At 43.3% G+C, this 23,686-nt stretch overlaps 1 protein-coding gene across 1 annotated transcript in view; it reads left to right on the top strand.

Annotated features, from left to right (window-relative positions):
- The window catches only part of LOC134206625 (sushi, von Willebrand factor type A, EGF and pentraxin domain-containing protein 1), a 201,907-nt gene that overhangs the window by 128,561 nt on the left and 49,660 nt on the right, over positions 1-23,686 (top strand). The window lies entirely within an intron of this gene.

Genomic DNA, 23,686 nt, shown 5'->3' on the forward strand with positions numbered 1-23,686 from the left:
TTTCTTCCGTTTTTCCTTTAATCTTTCTTCCGTCTTTATTCCTTTTTTTCACCTTCTTTCTTGCTCCTTTTTTTCTTATTTTTTCCCTCTTTCTTCCTACTTACTTTCTTCTTTTTTCCTCCTTGCTTTCTTCTTTCCTTCTTTTTTCCTTCTTTCCTCTCTCTTTCTTCCCTTTCTTCTTTTTTTCTTTCTTTTTCCTTCTTGTTTCCTGTTTTTCTTCCTACTTTCTTTATTCTTTCTTCTTTCTTTTCTTCTTCCTTCCTTCTTTCTTCCATCTTACTTTCTTCCTTCTTTCATTTTTCTTTCTTCCTTGTTTCTCTCTTCTTTATTCCATCTTTCTTCTTTACTTCTTCTTTCTTTCTTCCTTATTTCTTCCATTTGTCTTCTCTTTTAATGTTACTTGCTTCTTTCTTTTGTTTTGCTTCATTGTGTCTTCTCGCTTTCTTCTTTCTTCCTCTATTTTCCTTATTTCTTCCTTCTTTCTTCATTCCTTCTTTCTGTTTTACATCTCATTTCTTACTTCTCCGTTCCTCACTTCTCACATCATATTTCTCACTTGTCACTTTTTACTTCTTATTTCTTCCCTTCCATTTCTCACTTTTCACTTCTCATTTCTCACGTTTTACTTTTCACTTCTCACTTCTTATTTATCTATGCTCACTACTTCCATCTTGCATCTCACTTGTCACTACTCACAACTCCCATCTCATTTCTTGTCTTTATGTTCTTTCGACCTTTTGTCCTTCGACTTTTTGTCTTTTCGACCTTTTGTTCTTTCGACCTTTTGACCTTTTGACCTTTTGTCCTTCGACCTTTTGACCTTCGACCTTTTGACACAGATTCAAGGAATGAAGGAAGCTAAAATGACGGAGAAACGCATCGAGCTATTCAGAGCGGCGAGACTGGCTTTGAACAGAGTGCTATGCCAGAGCGTCAACTCGAACTTATGGAAAGACGCCTATCGGCTGGTGATGGTTAAACAAGAGGAACACTACCTCATCCCGAGCGATGTCCAATAAGGCTGAAGACGATAATTGAAGTATGATAATTGTGGGCAGGAGCAGACGACGAAGAGGTGGAGAGAGTGACGATAGAGGAGCTAATGACGGTGGCAAAATTCTGGGAAGCTACTTTCAGAATCGAGTGCTGATCTACGAGACAGAGGAAGGCTTGGCTAGCACCCCCATCGCGGCAGATGTCCCACTAGGATCAATCCTTGGTCTACTGCTGCGAAACCTCGGTAGAAGCTTCCTAAAGCTAGTGGGATTCGCCGATGACGTAACGATGACCGTATACGGAGAGTCCATTGAGGAGGTTTTATTGGCTGCAACCTATTCGATTAGCTCCGTCGAGAAATGGTTGCGCATCTAGAAGCTACAACTAGCGCGTCATAAGACGGAGATGATATTCGTCAACAGCCGCAGATCGGTGCAGGAGGCGTCAATTGGAGTCGGCGGCTGCGACATTAGCTCCAAGAGATCTCTTAATCAATTATGGGGTGATGCTCGACGATAAGCTGCGCTTCATAAGGCATGTCAATGGCGATAGCGGCACTATCTAGGATGATGACGAACAGCTCTAGGGTGTGTTCCAGCAAGCGTGGCATTTTCAATACTCGTGTGTCGGCGTTGAGCGCAAAATGCAACGCCCGTAAGCTGGAGAGTACTCATAAGCTGATGTGCCTCAGAGTCATCATCGCAAATCGCACCTATCTCGCGAGGCTGCATCCCAAGGAACATTTTAAGTTTTATAACGCTCTTGAAGACCACAATTTACTCTTCAAGAGTGTTATAAAACCAGTATAAAACCAAAATGTTACTAGGGATGTGTACTCGCGGACATGATGCCTATCAAGCTGGTGGTGAAGGAAGACGAAAAGTATTACGTCCTAAGGAGCTCCGGTAATGCCAATAGAAACATCAAGGCAGCAACGGTAGCCAAATGACAGAGGGAGTGGAACATCCCGACTAAGGGCATGTGACCCATTGCCAAATTTGTCTGCATGGATTAGCAGACGGAATGGAGACTTCTACTTTCATGCGAAATGGAAACTTCCACCGATTACATCGTCGGAACAATATGCCAGAACGTAGAACAGTGGAGTGTGTTCGTCGTACGCCAGATATTGCAGAAATATCGCGAAAACAACGTGCCCCTCATCTGTTTATCAACTTTAAAGCTACATATAATCGATCGGACCAGCTATGTCAGCTAATGTACCAACACGGGTTTCCGGATAAACTGACATGGTTGATCAAGGCGACGATGCATCGGGTCATATGCGTAATTCGAGTTTCAGGGGCATTCTTGAGGGTTACAGAAAGGTGATGGTTTATTGTCTACTATTCAACGTCTTGGAGGGGGTAATATGAAGGGCAGAGATTGACACGACAGGTACGATTTTCATGAAATCCTTTCAGCTATTTGGATTCGCTGACAGCCTTGATGTTATGGCACGTAACTTTGAGAAGGAAGGGGCCCTCCTTAGCCTAGCAGTAGGATGCGCGGCAATAAAGCAAGACCATGCTGAGGGTGGCTGGGTTCGATTCCTGGTGCTGGTCTAGTCAATTTTCGGTTTGGAAATTGTCTCGACTTCCCTGAGCATAAAAGTATCATTAACGCATCGAAGAGAAGGTACATAATGGGAAGAAGTTCAAGAGAAGACAACGTGAGTCGCCTACCACGAGTTTGAATTGGTAATGACGAAATCAAGGTAGTTGAAGAATTCGTGTACTTGACATCACTGCTGACCAGCAAAAACAATACCAGCAGATAAATTTGGAGACCCATCGTGGCTGAAAATCGTACGTACTTTAGACTCCGCAAAACGCCTCGTTTGAATAGAACGCTCATTAGACCGGTAGTTCTCTGCGGACACGAGATCTAGACGATGCTCGTGGAGGAACAACGCGCGATTGGAGTTTTCTAAAGTAAAATGCTGGCTGCCATCTATGGTGGGGTGCAGATGATGACCGGTACGTGAAGGAGACGAAATAACCACGAGTTGCATCAGCTATTGGGAGAACCATCCATCACTCCGCGAAGCACAGTAGATCAATCAGATGAAAGACAATTGGCGGACTTTCCGAAGACTGCGTGGTTGGCGACGTGCAGCTATGAATCGAGCTGAATGGAGACGACTTTTATATACACTCTAGGCCTGACCTACTCAATATTGACAATCCTGCTGTAGTTCGAATAAATAAAAATAAAAAACATTCCGTAAATTTTTGACCCGGACCATAAAATAGATTGCCCCCAGAAACATGGCAATTTACATGGAACATCACTTTCACACAAACAAGTGAGAACATCAATCACACGTCCTATTGTTCGGGTTTATTGTCTTATTGTATGGCACTGACTCGCTATGAGGGGACAAGGCAAGAGCTCGCTAACCGAACCCTGAATGCGAGGAACGAGTAACAAAGGGGAAACCTTTGTGCTCATTAGGGCATATCGCTTACCCATTCACCCGCATTTCGGGGCCAATTAGTGGTCAAATGATTCAAACAAAACAAATCATGGTTTGAAAAAGTGAATAGAATTTATACGAAAAAAAATATATCGGCATACGATTATTAATTTGGCTTTGAGGAATCCGGTGCAGAAAAAAAATATGTCCAAAGTCAACTAAATCACAATATTGTCAAAAACTTGAACTACTTGGTGATGGATGGACGAGACTATTTCGTAGGTCATAGTTCTTCATTTTCGTGTCGTTTTTTGTTCTCTGTATTTTTCTAGTTCTTCTTGTTCATCTTATTGCTTTTGTGGTTCGTTTTGCTTTTTTTTGTTATTTTCTTTTTTTCCTTTTAATATTAACTTGTTAGTGTTCTCAATTAATCGTTTATTATATTAATATTTAATCACTACTCCTGTTAAATCATGCATGCTGTAATGCAACACACACAACAATATTTGCTGCTTTTTCGTTGAGATTTGTGTCTCGAAAGTCTTTTGTTGAATTCGAAATAGGATTTGTACGCTTTTCGTCTAAATGAGCTTCGTATAGTGATGGAAAAGGAAATGTAAAATAATCTTTAAAAAAATACAACTCTAGTCCACCTAGTCATAGACTTTAAATGATCGCAAAGTAAATCGGTTCCATTTAGTATTTGCCCAAATTTATCACTTAATTTTGACCAAGGGCCTCATAAGCAATATCTGGGCCGTACATAATGTGACCATTATCCAAAATTACATAAAAAGTTACATTGCTTTAAACACTGTCCAGCAATTTTTCCTCCCAGCGACAAAGGAAGACCCAAACATTCGGACACTGCAATTATGACGGCTTCAGCGCGACTTTCAATTTCGTTTGATTCAATTTGATCGACGACGTTTATTTTTCATTAGCCCCTGCTGTCTGCCTCCCCAGTCCACATGCTCGCTGAAAGCGCGTTGCACTGCACCGCATTTTCATCGTCTCCCCGCGATGACTGCAGCCAGGCTTCACTGATCGGGGAGCTTCTTCGGCTTCGCATTGCGTAACTTTTCCCATCCATAATGATCCGCACCGCATGCTGCATGTTGGTGGTGTGGTGTCTGCTGGTCTGGTGGTGTCGAATCTGAATGGAGGTTTGTTGGCTGAACGAAGACAGACAATGCGAAGTTATGCTTCCTCGCTTTTTTGGGGCGTCGAATTCGATACATGCTCAAAGTGTGTTTTGGAGTTTTGTTTTGATTATTGGAATTTGTTTCGGCATTCCACTTTGTTTGATCCATACGTTGTAACTAAATTGAGAGTTTTTGAGGTTTGTACGGTGATTTAATATTGAAAGTGAAAATGTGGATCAATAGATCGCTCCGATCCATCGATGGATTGAATGCAACGTGTCGGTGTTGTGGAAATTTGTCAACTTGTCCTATTCCGATTCGATAAATAGGAATTAGGTCATTAACGCTTTTTGAAAAAAATGCCGTATTCACAAAGTTCGATATTCAGCTTCCATAATTAGGACACATATGATCAAAATTTATTAGTGGATCACTAAAAAAAATATTATAGAAAACAAAAGCAACTAATTTAAAGGATGGCCCCTCAGTTGCCAGCCATTTGACAACCATTCATTGCAAGGCCCACCGTATAGTGGAAAACCGGTTCGAGGAAGTTTCACAGCTGCCCGGCCCGCCGGCATTCTGCAGCGTGATCCAAAAGAAGGCAATAAATGAGAAAAGGACTGCGTTCAGAGACCACAAGCATGGGGTCTCTCCGAGCATAAAAGTTATTCGGTACCCGGTTAAAAATGATCAGATTTCTGTGAATAATATTAAAATATTTTTGATTTTGATTCCGGTATGGTCTAAAGTTACTTCCCGTTCTGTACAAATTAATTAACAATTTTTTAACAGTTTTTTCTGAAGCTCTTAAAATGATTTCTATTCGGCACTCACTAATCGACTTCGTTTTCGGATGAAAATGCAACGAACGCAGCGTAACTAAAACAAACGGGCCAAAGGTTGCATAACCTCCCTTTGGGGTTCCGTAGTTTCTCGGTTTTTCTCCTCTGGGGTCGAGACGGCCAAGCATTAACTGTTTCTGTACAGCAAAAAACCGGGACCCTTTTTTTCTGTAGTTCAACCGAGAAGGTCTCGGTAGGTAGATATCCGATAGAATAACCCGAGCGAAGGTGTGCCACTTTTAATATCATATCTTGACTTCATTGAGGGGTCGTTCATTATTCGCGTTGGCTTATTGATTGAATGGAAAAGTTATGACGGAGCAAAGGATCTTCAAAACATTCTGAGCGTGTTTAAATGAAGCTTTACGTAGTTCATGATTGAGCTTTAAAATAACGATAAAGTGGTGAAATCCCTTTTCAGTTTCGTTTTGACCCCTCATGTATGTCGTGCCGGAGTGCAGAACTGCAAGCCGGATCGTTGAGAAAGTCGACTAATTGGCAGCAAAATTTAAGGTTATGAACTTTGCCGTTTTGGACAATTCTCGGAATCGACCTAGATTCAAATGTTCCTTCGCAGAAAAACTTGTGCAACGGTTATGAATTCATTAATCAGAAACAAAAAAATGGTCTCATAATTTGAATACGAATGCTCGTTCCAGCGGAGAAGAACACGTTGCTTGCATAATGCGCGTTCAACCCAAGGAACTAACGAACCTGTTGTTGCTATTTAGTGCTGCCACACGGCGTGAGAGAGCAGAGGAGAATCAAAATATTCAAAACCGCGCACGCACCGGGGCCCCCAAGTGTGGCACACTTGGCGAGACCAAACATTCATTCACCTTTTTCTTCGAATGATGAATCTCATTTGGCACGGTTTGTTGTGTACACAAATTTTTAAATCAAAACTGCTTGCCTGATGGGTGTCTGGACGGTCCTAACTTCAAGAAACAAAGCAACTCTTATTATTCATTCCGACGGAATCGTGTTTTGCTTAAGAAAATGTGTGGGCGTTGGTTGATTTTTTTACGGTAACCACTTTTTTTGTACATGTCGGGCTTAATCCGCGCCAACAACCTAGTCAGCGGAAAACAAATTGCGGGAGCTGCAAATCTTTCTGCTTCACGTTTTGATTGGATATGGTACCTTCCTATGGACTGGTCCTATTTGTTCTGGTGCTTACAAAGCTTCAGGAAATGATTTCGTTGATTTGTGCGTGACATGCGATTTATTGATGGGGACAGGAATGATCTGAAAATAATTATGTTCGAATACTATCTAAATGACAAACTTATTCTGCATTTTGGAATATGTGAGATGAGCTCCACTCATAAATAGAGTAAGCATGTCAATAAAAATATATTAGAAACCACAGGCGTGGAAATGTAGGTCAAGATCTTGATCTAGGAAGTCTATCAGAGTTGCATCAATACACAACACGAAGCCAATAGAACGTCTGGTAGGGGGTCGTACACATATTACGTAAGCAATTTTTCGGGGTTTTTTGACCCCCTCTCCCCCCATGTAAGATTTTTTTCATACAAATGATTTTGTATTTATATGGAGCGTAAGATATTGACCAATCCCCCCTCCCCCCACAAGTGCTTACGTAATATGTGTATGGCCCCTCGCTCTGCGAGAAGGGTAGAGAAATCAGTACTGGAATAAGTCGTGATCGTCATAAGACAGAGAGCAAAGCGACTTTTTCTATTTCAGGCGACCAAATGAAAGAATCGTGGGTTCTTTGATCAATTTCACATGAAAGGCAGTCATGAAAGGATGTTGTGCTTTATTTTAGAATTAAAATGTCTAAATTATTTTAATAGATATTTGCAAAGCATAGTGACTAGTCGATAAATTAATAATATTGCTTTAATTCACCAGGCTGAAGGTGGTAATAAACACAAAAATAAAGCAGATTTTGCACACTTTCATGCTCTGTCACGGGACAAATATTTTTTGAGATTTTTGTAGCATGTCATTCACCCTTCGCGTTTCTATAGATATTGAAAGGGGCAGATATGTAAACATCGCGTGACATCTATCATTGAAAATGAGAAATTCCAGTACTGAGAGAAATTATTAAAGCTAAATATGGAACAATCGCAAGTAGGCTGTGCGTTCGAAAGCACGGTGTTTTTTAGCGTGACGTTTCCACAGGGCAGCAAAATAAAATGTCCATGAAGAATTAGAAATTTTCCATAAAAAATTAGGAAATTGTCAATAAAGAAATCAGGGTATGAGCAATAAATAAATATAAAAATAAAATAATGCAAAATTTCCATAAACAATTAAGAATTTTCCACAAAACAAAAATAAATTAGCACTTTTCAAATCGAACATTGCAATTATATCAACTTATTGGCTACGCAGTCTTTGAAGATTGAAACAAGATTTTTATTTGACCAACGTTTCGACACGAGGTTGGTGTCTTCTTCAATGGAAAAATAATATGTTTGTTCCTTGTCAGACACCAACCCCGTGTCGAAACGTTAGACAAGAAACAAACAAATTATTTTTTTCCTGAAGAAGACACCAACAACCCCGTGTCGAAACGTTAGACCAGCGGTTCTCAACCTGGGGTACATGTACCCCTGGGGGTACCTTCGCTGGCCCTAGGGGGTACCTCGGACAAAAATGCGTAATGGCGGACATATTACAATTTCAATCAAAATTCATTGATTCAGTTTTGATAATTGTGTATTTTCTATTTCAAACATTTATATTGTACATAATATGTAATGCGATCAATAAATCCCAATTGACACAACCAGCACAATGTATGAAGGGCTGCGGAACAAAAGATCAAACGAACAAAACGTCGAATGAACAAAAAGATTTTTTTTTCACTAAATCTCGGTTGCTTCGTTGCAAGAGGATTAGAAGCATCCTTTTACGCCTCTCGAAAGCATTCTTCCAAGCAGCTCGAAGGCTTCTCTTCAAGAGGCTCGGAAGCCTCCTTTTAAGCTGCCTTCTTTCAAGAGGCTCGAAAGTCTCCTTTAAAGAGGTTTGGAAGCCTCCTTTCAAGAGGTTCGGAAGCCTCCTTTCAAGAGGTTCGGAAGCCTCCTTTCAAGTGGTTAGCTTGCCTTCTTTCAAGAGGCTCGGAAGCCTCCTTTCAAGAGGCTCGGAAGCCTCCTTTCAAGAGGCTCAGAAGCCTCCTTTCAAGAGGCTCGGAAGCCTCCTTTCAAGAGGCTCAGAAGCCTCCTTTCAAGAGGCTCAGAAGCCTCCTTTCAAGAGGCTCAGAAGCCTCCTTTCAATAGGCCTGGAAGCCTCCTTTCAAGAGGCCTGAATCCTCCTTTAAGAGGCTCAGAAGCCTCCTTTCAAGAGGCTCAGAAGCCTCCTTTCAAGAGGCCCGGAAGCCTCCTTTCAAGAGGCTCGGAAGCCTCCTTTCAAGAGGCTCAGAAGCCTCCTTCAAGAGGCCTGGAAGCCTCCTTTCAAGAGGCCCGGAAGCCTCCTTTCAAGAGGCCTCAAGCCTCCTTTCAAGAGGCCTGGAAGCCTCCTTTCAAGAGGCTCAAGCCTCCTTTCAAGAGGCCTGGAAGCCTCCTTTCAAGAGGCTCAGAAGCCTCCTTTCAAGAGGCCTCAAGCCTCCTTTCAAGAGGCTCAAGCCTCCTTTCAAGAGGCTCAGAAGCCTCCTTTCAAGAGGCCTGGAAGCCTCCTTTCAAGAGGCCTGGAAGCCTCCTTTCAAAAGGCTCAGAAGCCTCCTTTCAAAGGCTCAGAAGCCTCCTTTCAAGAGGCCTGGAAGCCTCCTTCAAGAGGCTTGGAAGCCTCCCTTGAAGAGGCTCGGAAGCCTCCTTTCAAGAGGCTCTGAAGCCTCCTTTCAAGAGGCTCTGAAGCCTCCTTCAAGAGGCCTGAAGCCTCCTTCAAGAGGCCTCGGAAGCCTCCATTCAAGAGGCCTGGAAACCTCCTTTCAAAAGGCTCTGAAGCCTCCTTCAAGCCTCCTTCAAGAGGCTCAGGAGTCTCCTTTCAAGAGGCTTGGAAGCCTCCTTTCAAGAAGCTCGGAAGCCTCCTTTCAAGAGGCTCGGAAGCCTCCTTTCAAGAGGCTCGGAAGCCTCCTTTCAAGAGGCTCGGAAGCCTCCTTTCAAGAGGCTCGGAAGCCTCCTTTCAAGAGGCTCGGAAGCCTCCTTTAAGAGGCTCTGCAGCCTCCTTTCGAGAGGCTCGGAAGCCTCCTTTCAAGAGGCTCGGAAGCCTCCTTTCAAGAGGCTCGGAAGCCTCCTTTCAAGAGGCCTGGAAGCCTCCTTTCAAGAGGCTCCGAAGCCTCTCTTCAAGAGGCTTGGAAGGCTTTTTTCAAGAGGCTCGGAAGCCTCCTTTCAAGAGGCTCAAGCCTCCTTTCAAGAGGCTCAGGAAGCCTCCTTTCAAGAGGCTCAGAGCCTCCTTTCAAGAGGCTCAAGCCTCCTTTCAAGAGGCCTGGAAGCCTCCTTTCAAGAGGCCTCAGAGCCTCCTTTCAAGAGGCTCAGAAGCCTCCTTTCAAGAGGCCTGGAAGCCTCCTTTCAAGAGGCTCGAAGCCTCCTTTCAAGAGGCCTGGAAGCCTCCTTTCAAGAGGCTCAGCCTCCTTTCAAGAGGCTCGGAAGCCTCCTTTCAAGAGGCTCAGGAAGCCTCCTTTCAAGAGGCCCGGAAGCCTCCTTTCAAGAGGCCCGGAAGCCTCCTTCAAGAGGCTCAGGAAGCCTCCTTTCAAGAGGCTCAGGAAGCCTCCTTTCAAGAGGCTCCAGAAGCCTCCTTTCAAGAGGCCTGGAAGCCTCCTTTCAAGAGGCTCAGAAGCCTCCTTTCAAGAGGCTCGGAAGCCTCCTTCAAGAGGCTCAGAGCCTCCTTCAAGAGGCCCGGAAGCCTCCTTTCAAGAGGCTCAGGAAGCCTCCTTTCAAGAGGCCTGAAGCCTCCTTTCAAGAGGCCTGTAAGCTTCCCTTTCAAGAGGCTCAGAAGCCTCCTTTCAAGAGGCTCAGAAGCCTCCTTTCAAGAGGCTGGAAGCCTCCTTCAAGAGGCCCGAAGCCGCCTTTCAAGAGGCTCGGAAGCCTCCTTCAAGAGGCTCAAGCCTCCTTTCAAGAGGCTCAGAAGCCTCCTTTCAAGAGGCCTCAGCCTCCTTTCAAGAGGCTCAGAAGCCTCCTTCAAGAGGCCTGGAAGCCTCCTTTCAAGAGGCTCAGAAGCCTCCTTTCAAGAGGCTCAGGAAGCCTCCTTTCAAGAGGCTCAGAAGCCTCCTTTCAAGAGGCTCAAGCCTCCTTTCAAGAGGCTCGGAAGCCTCCTTTCAAGAGGCCTGGAAGCCTCCTTTCAAGAGGCCTGGAAGCCTCCTTTCAAGAGGCCTGGAAGCCTCCTTTCAAGAGGCTCCAGAAGCCTCCTTTCAAGAGGCCTGAAGCCTCCTTTCAAGAGGCCTGGAAGCCTCCTTCAAGAGACTCAGAAGCCTCCTTTCAAGAGGCCTGAAGCCTCCTTTCAAGAGGCTGGAAACCTCCTTTCAAGAGGCCTGGAAACCTCCTTTCAAGCGGCCCGGAAGCCTCCTTTCAAGAGGCTCGGAAGCCTCCTTTCAAGAGGCTCGGAAGCCTCCTTTTAAGAGGCTCGGAAGCCTCCTTTTAAGAGGCTCGGAAGCCTCCTTTCAAGAGGCTCGGAAGCCTCCTTTCAAGAGGCTCGGAAGCCTCCTTTCAAGAGGCTCGGAAGCCTCCTTTCAAGCAATATGCTAAAAGAAAGGTGTGGTAATCACTTTGTGTATCACACAGCAGATTGCTTGTAGTAGTGCGTCGTTTCCGTCGCGTCTTAGCAACGTCTCAATTACATGACAACGGATGACGTCACATAGTTTGTTATTGAATTTTCTTTGATTTCCCCTCCTAGCGCCGCGTAGCGCACCGCCGTGTCTATGGGTAACCAACAATTTGTTATCATATTATCAATAACACGAAAAAATATTCCGCGGTAAAGGGTAAATAATTAATTTTGTTTCTAATGACATTTGATCTTTTTTTCCAGGATATTCACTTCAGGAATTTCAGCATATCAAGAGTATTTGTATGCTTCAAATTAGGAGGCAGAATGTTGATATGAATATTGCACAATACATAATATGAAATTTTCAGTGAATTCAGTAAAATGGATGCTTCGCGGAAGATGGCAGAAGTGCTCAATTAATTAATGTGGAAAGCTTTTTTTAAATGAAATTGCGTTGATTTGAAGTGCTTACTTGGTTGTTTACTTTGGTCTTGCAGATGCTGTTTTTATTTATTTATTGTAAATATTAGTTGTATTTCGTTGGCTGCAAAAAAACATTAATGACAAGGTATTCCAACCATAGTCGATGAATGAAATGAGACCGTGTGACGTCACGGACATTCCCCTCAAATTGTGTTTATGTTTACAGCTTACTAATACTAATGAACATCGAGTTCCTCCACACCTTTCTTTTAGCATATTGCCTTTCAAGATGCTCGGAAGCCTCCTTTCAAGAGGCTCGGAAGCCTCCTTTCAAAGGATTTGGAAGCCTCCTCTCAAGAAACTCTGAAGCCTCCTTTAAAAAGGCTCGGAAGCCTTCTTCAAAGAGACTCGGAAGCCTCCTTTCAAGATGCCTGAAGCCTCCTTTCAAGAGGCTCAGAAGCCTCCTTTCAAGAGGCTCGAAGCCTCCTTTCAAGAGGCTCGGAAGCCTCCTTTCAAGAGGCTCGGAAGCCTCCTTTCAAGAGGCTCGGAAGCCTCCTTTCAAGAGGCTCGGAAGCCTCATTTCAAGAGCATCGGAAGCCTCCTCTCAAGAGGCTCGGAAGCCTCCTCTCAAGAGGCCCGGAAGCCTCCTTCCAAGAGGCTCGGAAGCCTCCTTCCAAGAGGCTCGGAAGCCTCCTTCCAAGAGGCTCGGAAGCCTTCTTTCAATAGGCTCAGAAGCCTCCTTTTCTAGAGACTCAGAAGCCTCCTTTTCTAGAGACTCAAAAACCTCCTTTCAAGATGCTTGGAAGCCTTCTTTCAAGATGCTTGGAAGCCCTCTTTCAAGAGGCTCGGAAGCCTTCTTTCAAGAGGCTTTGAAGCCTTTTCACAAGAGGATCGGAAGGCTACTATCGAGAGGCTCGGAAGCCTTTTTTCAAGAGGTTCGGAAGCCTCCTTTCAAGTGGTTAGGTTGCCTTCTTTCAAGAGGCTCGTAAGCCTGCTTTTAAGAGGCTTTGAAGTCTACTTTCAAGTGGTTTGGAAGCCTTCTTTCAAGAGGTTAGGCAGCCTCCTTTCAAGAGGTTCGGAAGTCTCGCTTCAAGAAGCTCATAATCCTTCTTTCAATTAAGTGGCTCGTGGCTTTTAAGTGGCTCGAAAATCGCCTTCAAGAGGCTCAGAAGCCTCTAATAAAAAGGCGCGGAAGCCTACTCTAAAGGGACTCAAAAGCTTGAAGGAGCTTCCCTTCAAAAGGGCTCGGAATTATGTGAAGCCTACTTTCGAGAGGGGGTACCTCAAATCATGCAAAAGTTCGAAGGGGTACCTCTCAAGAAAAAGGTTGAGAACCGCTGCGTTAGACAAATAAAAAATGTGTTTCAATCTTTAAAGACTGCGTAGCCAGTTTAAGTTGAAATATCAATAAACAGTCGATCCTTATATAGTATATTGCAGTTATAAAAAATCCGTAGAAAAAATTTCAAAAAAAAATTGTTTTTATCAATAAAGAGCAATAAAAAAATAAGAAAATTAAAAAAAGAATTACTATGTCTGTAACTCGATTATGCATATGCACAACATGTGATAGATTTAGTTCGGAAAAGGTATTGGAGGGTAACCGCTCCTTTCGGTGGGATTTGTAAAACCAGTAAAGCAGAAAGGTGCTTTCCCTACTAAGGTACGAAGGACCTCCATCGTCCTCTGCAGCTTAGCGGGTACTGATGAAACCAAATTCCCAGCACCGATCACATAGCCAAACTCTCGCAATACGTTTCTAGAACTTACTCTCTCATATGTATTTTTGTACAATGCTAACCAAGTAGGATGAGTATTTAGTATTGTCTGGCTCCTACACACTTACTTCATCAGCAACAAACAATAAACAAAATTTTCCACAAAATAAATATTTTTTTCCACAGAAAAATTAAAGCTTTCCACGAAAAAATCAATAAAGATCAATAAAACAATTGGAAAATTTCCATGAAGAAAAATAAAAACGCAAAAAAATGAGCATTTTTTCCATAAAAGTGTTCAAAATTCATGTAAATTAAATTGCTTTTTTTAGTACATTCAAAGTAAATTGCCTATATTCTGGGTCTTAAGCCACCCGGAGTGGAAATTAATTACTATGTCTGAAACTCGATTATACATATGCACAACATGTGATAGATTTAGTTCGCAAAAGGTATTGGAGAGTAACCGCTATTGAGGACATTTTGCATTATTTGTGGAAATTTTAAATTTATTTATTACTCATGCCCTGATTACTATATATTGGAAATTTTCTAAATTTTTTCGTTGGAAAATTTCTAACTTTTCAGGGGGAGTTTTATTTTAGTCTTTCCACAAAGTATTCTGACCACGGAGAAGAATGTGAAACGATTTATGAAGTGTCAGAAGGCCTCTACCAAGAGCTGTTCACACTGGAGACCTTGTTCGGTGCGTGGTGATGGAAAGTTTCCTGAAATTTCGCCCCTTTGTGGCTGATCTCAGTGCTTCAACCACTGCAACCACAGAAAAGGCAGGCAAAATGCATTTCTGGTCCATCCACCTACTAATGGCGGCCGCTACCTCCCTCAGGATTCCTCAGGCAACAAAATAAGTGATCTCTGTTACGGAGGATTCCGCACCTGTATGCCGGAGCTGCTGGCTTTGATCTGAATCATAATGCAACAATTCCGGATTGCAAGCTGGTGACGCTTTATCAAACAAACTCCAAGAGGAGAAGAGTGGCCATCGGTTTCCGGAATAACGACACTTGCCGTTGGGCGATCCTCGAAGAGACATCGTCAAGCTCACTCGGCGACAGGGGCAGCGAAATGGTGAGTTGACATCTGGGAAGAAGCGACCTACACAGCTCTTGTCCTCACAAGTTCCAATCTCACGCTTCCACGGGTCTTCCGATGACAATCGACCTCCAGCTAAGGGTTTTGAACTTAGCTGGTAGTGCAGCCTGAGTACTGTTGTCCTTCTGACATCAGCTAAAGTGAGGGGGTGCGACCAAGGGGACCCCTAATCCCAAGGCGTTAAGCGACCCGTGCCGAGGGGATGCATGGCCAGGGAGGTGAAATAATGAGCTAGGCCTTTAACGGAGCATGTGGGGTATCTGGGCACCCTCCACAGTAATTGTCCCTTACCGTGTCATGCTGGGCTCTGGCGTGGTGGACCTCTTTACCCGAGCAACTCGTGGGATCAAATTGGAAAACCAAGTCAATTCTTCTTCAATTAGTGGTAGTAGTGTAGGCGACAACCCCTTCGCAAGCGGTGGGTTTTCAGGTCTCCGCCTAGGAGGCCAGAGGCAATAATCAGCAGCTCGGTGCGTAGCGCCAGCGTGGGTCACTTAACCTTCTCCCCGGCTACGCCGGTAGAGGCTTTGGATGGCCCATGGCTTGTGGGGGCGATGAACCGCAAACGCGATGGGCTTTCAGTCTTCGAGGTGGCGACGGAACAGCTGGACGCCATCATCGACTTTGCGTCATCGAAGCATATCAGTAAGGACCTCAAGAGGAGCTTGCTGAAACTTCGAAAGTCGATGTTGGACGCCAAGCTGGAGAGGGCGGTCGAGACGGCCAAGTGTAAACCCGTGAAATCCATGGAGTCGAGGTCTACCCAGACTGAGGCCCAAGGATTCGCGGACTCGGGCAAGGTCGAATCGACCGAGGGCGTGCCAGCGAAGACGGTGGTGCCAAAGTCTACCCAGACTGAGGCTCAAGTATTCGCGGGCACGTCGGGGGTGACTGCTCCAACGGAGCAGACACAAAAACGGGGGAGACAGTCTCCAGGGGATGAGCGGAGGGTTACTACCCCGAACAAGGGTAGTGGGGCTGGGAAGCTGAACCCCGGCCAGGTACCTCCAAAACCGGGGGAGGAAGACCTGGAAAGGTCCGTCCGCCCAGGAAAGACGGTGGTAAGGGGTTACGGCAGGCTGAGAGCTCTCAGCCGCACCAGACCAGGGAAACAGAGGAGGATGACGCCTCCTGGACCCTGATTAAGAACGAGAGGAAACCGAAGACGTCAAGGGCCGAAAAGAAGGCCCAGGCGAACGAGGGTAGCAAGAAGTCTAGGGTAGGCGTCAATCGCTCCAGGGGCGATGCCCTAGTCATCAAAACGGACGAGGCTAAGTACTCGGACGTCTTGAAGGCGATGAGGAGTGACGTCAAGCTCGGTGAACTCGGCGCCGACGTACGTCGAATAAGACGTACCCGGACGGGCGAGATGATCCTCGAGCTGAAGCGGGGCGTCTCGCAAAAGGGCGCCGCCTACAAGAAGTTGGCGGAGGAAGTCCTAGGCAAAACGGTCAAGGTGAGGGCACTCATGACGGAGGTGAATCTAAGGGTTAAAGACCTGGACGAGATCACCGAAGTCGAAGAGCTCGTCACGGCACTGCGGCGACAGTGTGAAGTAGAGACGCCCACCGCAGCCGTTCGGCTACGGAAAGGTCCGGCAGGGACGCAGGTAGCATTGGTTCGGCTATCTGCAGCGGATGCCTCCAAGGTAGTCAAGTTAGGGAGCGTCAAGGTGTGCCCTGTGGGCAGATACGAGCAACTCAAAGTTTGCTTAAAGTGCTTGAAACCGGGGCACAAGCAATGGGACTGCAAAGGCCCTGACAGAAGCAAGCTCTGCCGACGCTGCGGTTTGGAGGGACATAGGGCAGAATGCTGCACGAACCCTCCCAATTGTTTGATTTGTTCCAGCAAAGCTGTGAACAGCAAGCACCCCATGGGGGTTCGAAGTGCCCGGCGTTAAGGCGTGCTACAAAATCACAGTGCAGGTAACGCAGCTGGCTTGCTCGGCCTCGCCCGAGTGTCCGATGTGTGCAGGTTTAGAGGATACGGCGGAACACGTGTTGTTCGTGTACCCACGTTTTCGCGCAATGCGAGACCACATGCTTCTCACATGTGGTCTGGACACTACCCCGGACAACCTAGTTCGGAGGAAGTGTAAAGATGAAGTTGGCTGAAACGCCTTTTTATCGGCCATCATCGAAATCGTCTCGGAGCTACACAGAAGGTGGCGCGTGGACTCAAGGATGGTTAGTTCAGGAGCAAATAAGAGGTGGTCCAAGGGATCGGAGTCGGCTTCATGGGTCATACCGGTGGTCATGCTCTGTGGTCGAACTCGATCCTTTTATCGAACAAGTGGCCGCGCGAAGAACAACATGGTATCGTCGCTTTCGCGGCGTCGGTCAACCGGGCGGGTTCCGAGCCCGAGGACGGAAAAGGGTCCTCGTCAAGGCTGGGGCAGGCGTAGGCACCGCGTCGGCAAGTCCCTCTGTGTGTTGGCGAATAGACCCTGTCGCAGAGAGGTCAATTTGGGGTGCACGCGGCATCATCATTCTTGATACCAGTCGTGCAGAGGGAAGCAGGCGCGAAGTCGACCCTTCCCACTTTCCGAGGACATAAGGTGGCGTGGTAAGGCCACCTGGAAAGCCGGCAATGCGCTGGCACGATATCATGGTGTTCTTCTAAAAAAGCGAGTTACGATGTTGTGCACTGGCCCCCCTTTGAAGAATTACTTTCTGGTGATACCGAAGGGACTATGGGCTTGGCGGCAATGGAAACGGTTTAGCGGGTCGGGATGTAGTCCTGCCTTCCTCGTTTGCTGTCGGAGATGGTCCCTAACCCCGCACTTCCTGGACAACCCAGGATGTCTGTTGAGCAGATTCCCCCTCCATTGCTTAGGAAGAAAAAAAAAACTTACTCACTCATTCTGTCACTCACTAACTTTCTCAACTCACTCTCTACCTTTACTCACTGTCTACCTTAATTTACTCACTTGCATACTCAGGTGAGGACCTTAACTTACTCATTCGTTCACTCATTCGTCTACTCAGTCACCTACTCATTCGCTTCAAATATCAACTTTCGTCTTCTATTAGAAGAAAGAAGAAAGGAATATTAGTAGGTGGTTTTTGCTGTTTGAAGACCGTGTTTACCTCTGCGTCTCCACAGGAAGAATTATCAGTTAGTTGGTAGGCATCGTTTGATCTGGATTCACTCTGATAAGCGATACGACCGTGCCATTCTTTATACACAGTGATTTTACCTAACCATGATTCGGCCGCACAAAGTAGAACAAACTAACTACCTGCACACCGAGCAGGAACACGACCAAACGTATATCTATTGATTTACTTCCCGACCGCACAAACTACAACGATACCAGATCGTTCGACGTGTATATGAACCGAGCATGGACAATAGTCACCATGCATGCCCGATGGCATATGCAAACTGTAAAGGATCGAGTTTTTGACGACCGAACCGACGTGCAGTATTCTGTACTTACTTGCCCTTACTTGACCGGAGCAAAGCGCAATACAAGCGCATCATCCGCCGAATATCAAAGGCTCGCAACGAATAACACACGCACTGTACTTACTTTCACGATGGCTACTGCAAGCTATAGAAGATCGCACTTGTCTCGACCGGAGCAAAGCGCAACACCTGGAACACGAGAAATCACGCACTGAAATGATCTTTATTACCGGCCGCACAATGCAGAACACAATATTCGTTGCACATTAAGAATTTCATAAGACATCTTTTGGTATTTCATTCAAAGCTAATATGAAGTAAATCGCAAGACACCTTATGAAAGACATCATGCTCATTATAAAGATACATTTATCGGAAAGAATATGTGTTTCAGTCCAGAGAATCATGTTCTCACATATTCTAAAAGATTTTCAAGTCGTCTGGTTTTAAATTCATCGAGGAGGTTTCAGGAAAAGATTAAGTTGAAATGTCCTATTGGTGTACTAAGTTGTGTGAAACACAATTAAATAAATAGTACTTAACGTTAAACAAAATATCAGCAACAAAGCACATGCAGTGAAATCGCTTTGATTCAAGTAACATTAAAACATGCAAATAACGAAGCACCTTAGGAACGCGTTAAACAGAGCTTTTTTCTCGATACCCCCTCGATGACCTTACATTTGAAAAGATGTTTTGAAACCACATGTAACAATGAATGAACCATCTTTTTATATCTTACTTCTTGACATTGAGCACGCATGCTCATGATTCGAGAAAATTTTCATTATATGCGGATTAGGAATTCATAATACGGCATTAAAAATTGATTAATATATGGTTGAATGCAATAATGAATTCATAAATCTACATTATGAAATAATTAAAAAGCTTCATAGAAATTAGGAATTCCATAAGGCGTGATTATGGCCTCTAAATGTTACTTCTGTACTTCATAAGGTTATTTTATAGGGATTCATGTCCACCGTACAGCGTTCATAAGTCCTCATAGTGAATTCATAAATGTGCCTTAAGAAAATATTATGTTTTGTATTGACCATGAAAATTTATTTCATAATGAATCCTTTTGAATTTCAAAGCAATAACTTGTGGCAAATTTCCAAAAGGCAGAATTATGATATTCGATAGAGAATTTGCCTGAGTGTGTGAATGATCTGTTCACTGGCTTCAACCCGTCGCCGTCTGCTTAGGGTGATACGGGAAGCCCGTGAACAATTATTGAATGCTTAACTTTTTTTGTCTACAACAAATATGAAAAAGTATCACTGGCGCGTGCTTACTCACAACCTACATGCTGATACATTTACAGTTACATCCGTGGCCGGATTTAGGGGAGGTGGGCCCGGGCCCCCACAAATCCTATGTACCAAAACCAACCTTTTTTGTACATTTTGGGGCCCCCACAAGCTCTCGGCCCCGGGTCCCCCTTCCGGCTAAATCCGGCCCTGGTTACATCAAACAATTCTCGGGAACTTTCTCAAATCGGCGTATGTAACATATTGATCAAGCTGAGAAAATGGGCTTGGAAGTTTTCAGATTTTATTTTTATTCCTATTTAAAAGCTAAACATTTTTATTGCAGTTGAATTCACCTCAACGATACATTATGAAAAGGTTCATCGTCACTGGCTCTGAAATCTGCACTGCGTGTGAACATTTCAGTTATTTTGATAAAAATATATGTTACAACGTTCTGCAACAGATAAATCACATACGTCGTTTAGATAAGTCAGCATGACCGAGGTCATGCTACTTTCGTCGAAATGTTACGTTGCTCCGTACGCTGCATTGTTGATACACTGAAAACCAAAACTACCCAAAAGTGGGTTGTTTGCATTCAAAACCGTGGTTTGGGCCAATAACCCAAATTTGAGTAAAATGACTTTTCTGGCACTAGGTAGTTTGCCTTTAACCCCATGTAAACAATTTACCCAAAGCTGAGTTTAATTTATCCAAAGCGGACCTTAATCAACCCAAAATAAAGAATATTGAATTTACTCAAATTTGGGTTATTGGGCTGAGCAACCTCGGTGAGGTGTTTGCATCTTGCTCTAGTTTTGATAGCAATCATGGGAAAGAAAGGAAAAACTACCCAATTTTGGGTAAATTTTCTCTGCGATATTCTCATCAGTGCGTATATTGAACTCAAAGTTTGGGTTGATTTATCTGTCCGTGTACGTCGAAATGTTGCGTCAAGTTCACGGTATGCCGTGCGTCAAGTTGAAACGTTTCACGCACATGCGACAAAAACACTTACAACACGACATAACAACATTTGCTGCAGAAAAACAACGTAAAATGGTTTTCTTAACGAAAATCAGAATATTCAAGCATCATGCTTAATTTTGAAATCAGTGATGAAAAAGTGCAAGCAGACGCACGTTTTAAACTATGTTGTTGTTTGTTTTTATAGTACAATATGTGCAATATTTTCAACAATGATGTTACACCGTTTTGCAATATATTGATTTACATTTTTAATATTACATTTTCATGTAGCTTTGAAGATATACACATTTTTAGATGAATTTGATGCCATATGCTGTGAAAACGGGTTAGTTCAATCTATGCGGCGATATAAGGATATTATCACATAGCACTAATTTAAGGAAGATATATAAGCAAATGAACAAAGTGAAAAAAATTCCCCAGTAACGCACCATGCCAACGACGTCGCCGGTTTCAACACTCGGCACGTCGTCGGTAGCGTCGTATGCAAGCAATCATTGATCAGCAGCAGACAGTGATGTCGATATGAACTATTGTGAAATCATAGCAGAAACATGTAAAATATCGATAAAATTAATCAATCTTTTCCTAACGCATTAGGTATTGATGCAATAATAATATCTTATTGAGTCTGTTTTGAAGTGCGTTGTATAAATTGAAAAATAGGAGCAAAAAATGATCTTGTTATTGGTGCGTTTGAGCAGCTGGCAACAACGGTTGAGGATGTAAACATAAACAGCCAGCATCGTGAAAACATAATCCATGAATATTCATCTAAATCAAAGAAAAACTAATGCTTTTCTAACAAATTCCATCAGCGAATCCCATACTTAGACTGTATTGATGATTACTGCGCCTAAATTGAGCTGAATTCTTGCGAATGCGTGCAATGTTTACTGTTGTCGGATGTTAACAAAAAATTAATCCCACGTGTATGCTTACTGAATTGGTATTGGAAGTTTCCACCACTACAAATACACGGTTGATGATTCTTATGGCACAATTACATACAAATTTGAGCGTCACAACGCTTCACCTTAAAAATGCTGTTTGGCCGAAATGGTCGTTTGGCAAAAGGCCATTCGGTCGAATGGATCATGCGGCCGAAAATAACATTTGTTGAACAAGTAATATGGTCAAACATGTTGTTGACTCGTTCTGCCAGATGATGTTTTCGGCCAAATGGTTTTTCCCGTCAAACGAACGTTTCGTGTAGATCACCAGGGGGTAATATGTGGTGCATCGCGCCTCCTCAGCATGTAGTATGAGGCAAATGTAAATAAACAAACCCACAATTTTATTGTTGGTCAACAGTAGTGAAGATTAACTACAAGATTCCAATTCGAACAATGTTACACTTGCCAAGCGGGGTGGCCCGCCTTTTCCATTATTCGGCCATAAAACCAAATGAGTCGAATGACATTTTTAGCCGTTGTAGGTTTAGGTTTCACCAACTCTATATAGCGAACACGATATTTGGTCTGTGTGCTTTAAGCTACAAATAAACTTTATTTAGTTTGATAAATTTTATATAGGTTGAGTAACTCACATATTTGGTGTACAATTAGATGTTTGGAAGGGTCGTATCTACAATTCACTAGTACAAATTTTGCCTGAATATAGAATTGATTGAATTAGGTAACAATAAAGAATATGCATGCTTATGTCCGTTCTCACATAGGAATAAATCAGTTTAGAAATTTAGTATAATTGCACGATAGATTTAACACCGTACACCCTTTTTTACACCCTGTAAATAGTAGAAATAGTATAAATTCGATTTAGCCTAGGTATACAAATTCATTTTATAATTACAACTATAATTCTCGGTTGTAACCACGTTAGCAACAATGTTTAACTTTTGATGAAGCTTCGATTGTTTCAGCTTTGAATAGAACATTTGTGAGCTATGCCAGTGTTTCCGGATCGTTAGTTCTTGTCGTTACAGCCGTCATATGTCCATTTCTGCCTAATAATATTTTCAGCCAAATGGCTCTTTCTGCCAAACGACCATTTTGGCCAAATGACCTACAGGGCAAAACGAACGAACGATACTTTGAGCTTACTTTTATGTTCATTTAAACCAAATGACATTCTCGACTAAATGACCGTTTCAGCCAAACGACTATATTGAACAAATTACATGTTCGGTCAAACGATGACTCGGCCGAACAACATTTTCAGACATACGTATATTTCGACCAGAAGGCTTTGAGCATAATGCTTTATTCGGCCAACACATTTTGCCAGAAAACCGTCGGGTTTGTGGCTACCGGCAAAATGGCTTTCGATAGAATAACTTGCGGCTAAACGGCACTTCCTCGTTCAAACATTTGATTGCAACGAAACATTCTTTCAATACTTTCGGTCGTATCAGATGTGTTTCAGCCTAATGGCTTTTTCGTCCAAATGACATTTGAGGTGTAGTGGAGCTTTGGGACCCGTGTCACCAAGAACAAATAATGTATAGAGTAGAGTGGGGCAAGAGTGCGCGTGGGGTAAGAGTACGTTTTCGATTTTTTGAAGTAATAAAAAAAGATAAACTAGCAGCACTGCATCAGTTTGACAGGTATTCTGGCCAACGATTATCATGTGTAATTGTAAACGATTGGAATAAACAACGAGGGAGATATGGAGTGGAGATAACTTTTTAGTCATTTTGCTAAAAATATTTGGATTTCCGCAACTAGTATTTCATTACCATATATACGTTCAATCAGGTGAACATAATACCATTTCGATAACCTATTGTATAGAGTACTTTATGGTACAGAACACCAATCCGGTTAGTTTTCCAAGAAGTCAAAACCATTGCTTGAATCATTTTTGGGACTGTGGGGTAAAAGTACGCAGGAACCGGTGGGGCAAGAGTACGCATATGAATCTTCAAGTTATGGTGTCAACCCCGTATCTCCGGGCGGAATAAGACTTCTTCCAAAGCGTAAAGATCCACAACTAAGAAAAAAGGGACAGAATTTGAAATAATCACAAGTTTCTAGGATAAGTTGAAGTAATTCGGTGTTAGAAAGGACTTAGCGAACAAAGCACTGAAGCGAAATAAGGAAATTGTATTTGGACTTGTTGTACACCTAAACATAGTACGAAAACACAATTTCATCTGAATGATAATTTCATTTAATCAAAAGAAACATTCATAAATTACGCAACGTTTAGCTGGGAGGGGTTGTGAGATGTGTGACGATCCATATAATTTTTAGAGGATTCTTACAAATAGTGTAAGAAAGGAGGGAAGGGGTGATGAAATAGCCAAATTTTACGTTACGCGATTGGTGGACTTTCTTTAAGGAAAATGCCTTTGTATACGCCACGCTAAACGTGATATATATTTTTACCTCTGTAGTTTTTTGTATATATATAAAAAACAATGGTTTTTCGTATGAAAGTGCACATTTTTAGGACCCCCTCCCCCTTTAAGAGTTACGTAATCTTTAAACATTCCCTAATATATGCTCATTAAACATCAATTAAATGTTATTAACTCTTATTTGTGTTAATATATACTTAAAGCACATGATTGGATAAATGCGTACTCTTACCCCACCCGATGCGCACTTTTACCCCACCGGTGGGGTAAGAGTGCGTTTTTCACTTGTCTTGCAATAAGGGCTCTACTAAAACGAATCTCAATAATTTCAATATTTTTTCCACTGGGTAACATAAAGGA

The sequence above is a fragment of the Armigeres subalbatus genome, chromosome 1 (genome assembly GCF_024139115.2).
Source record: "Armigeres subalbatus isolate Guangzhou_Male chromosome 1, GZ_Asu_2, whole genome shotgun sequence".
Lineage (NCBI taxonomy): Eukaryota > Metazoa > Arthropoda > Insecta > Diptera > Culicidae > Armigeres > Armigeres subalbatus.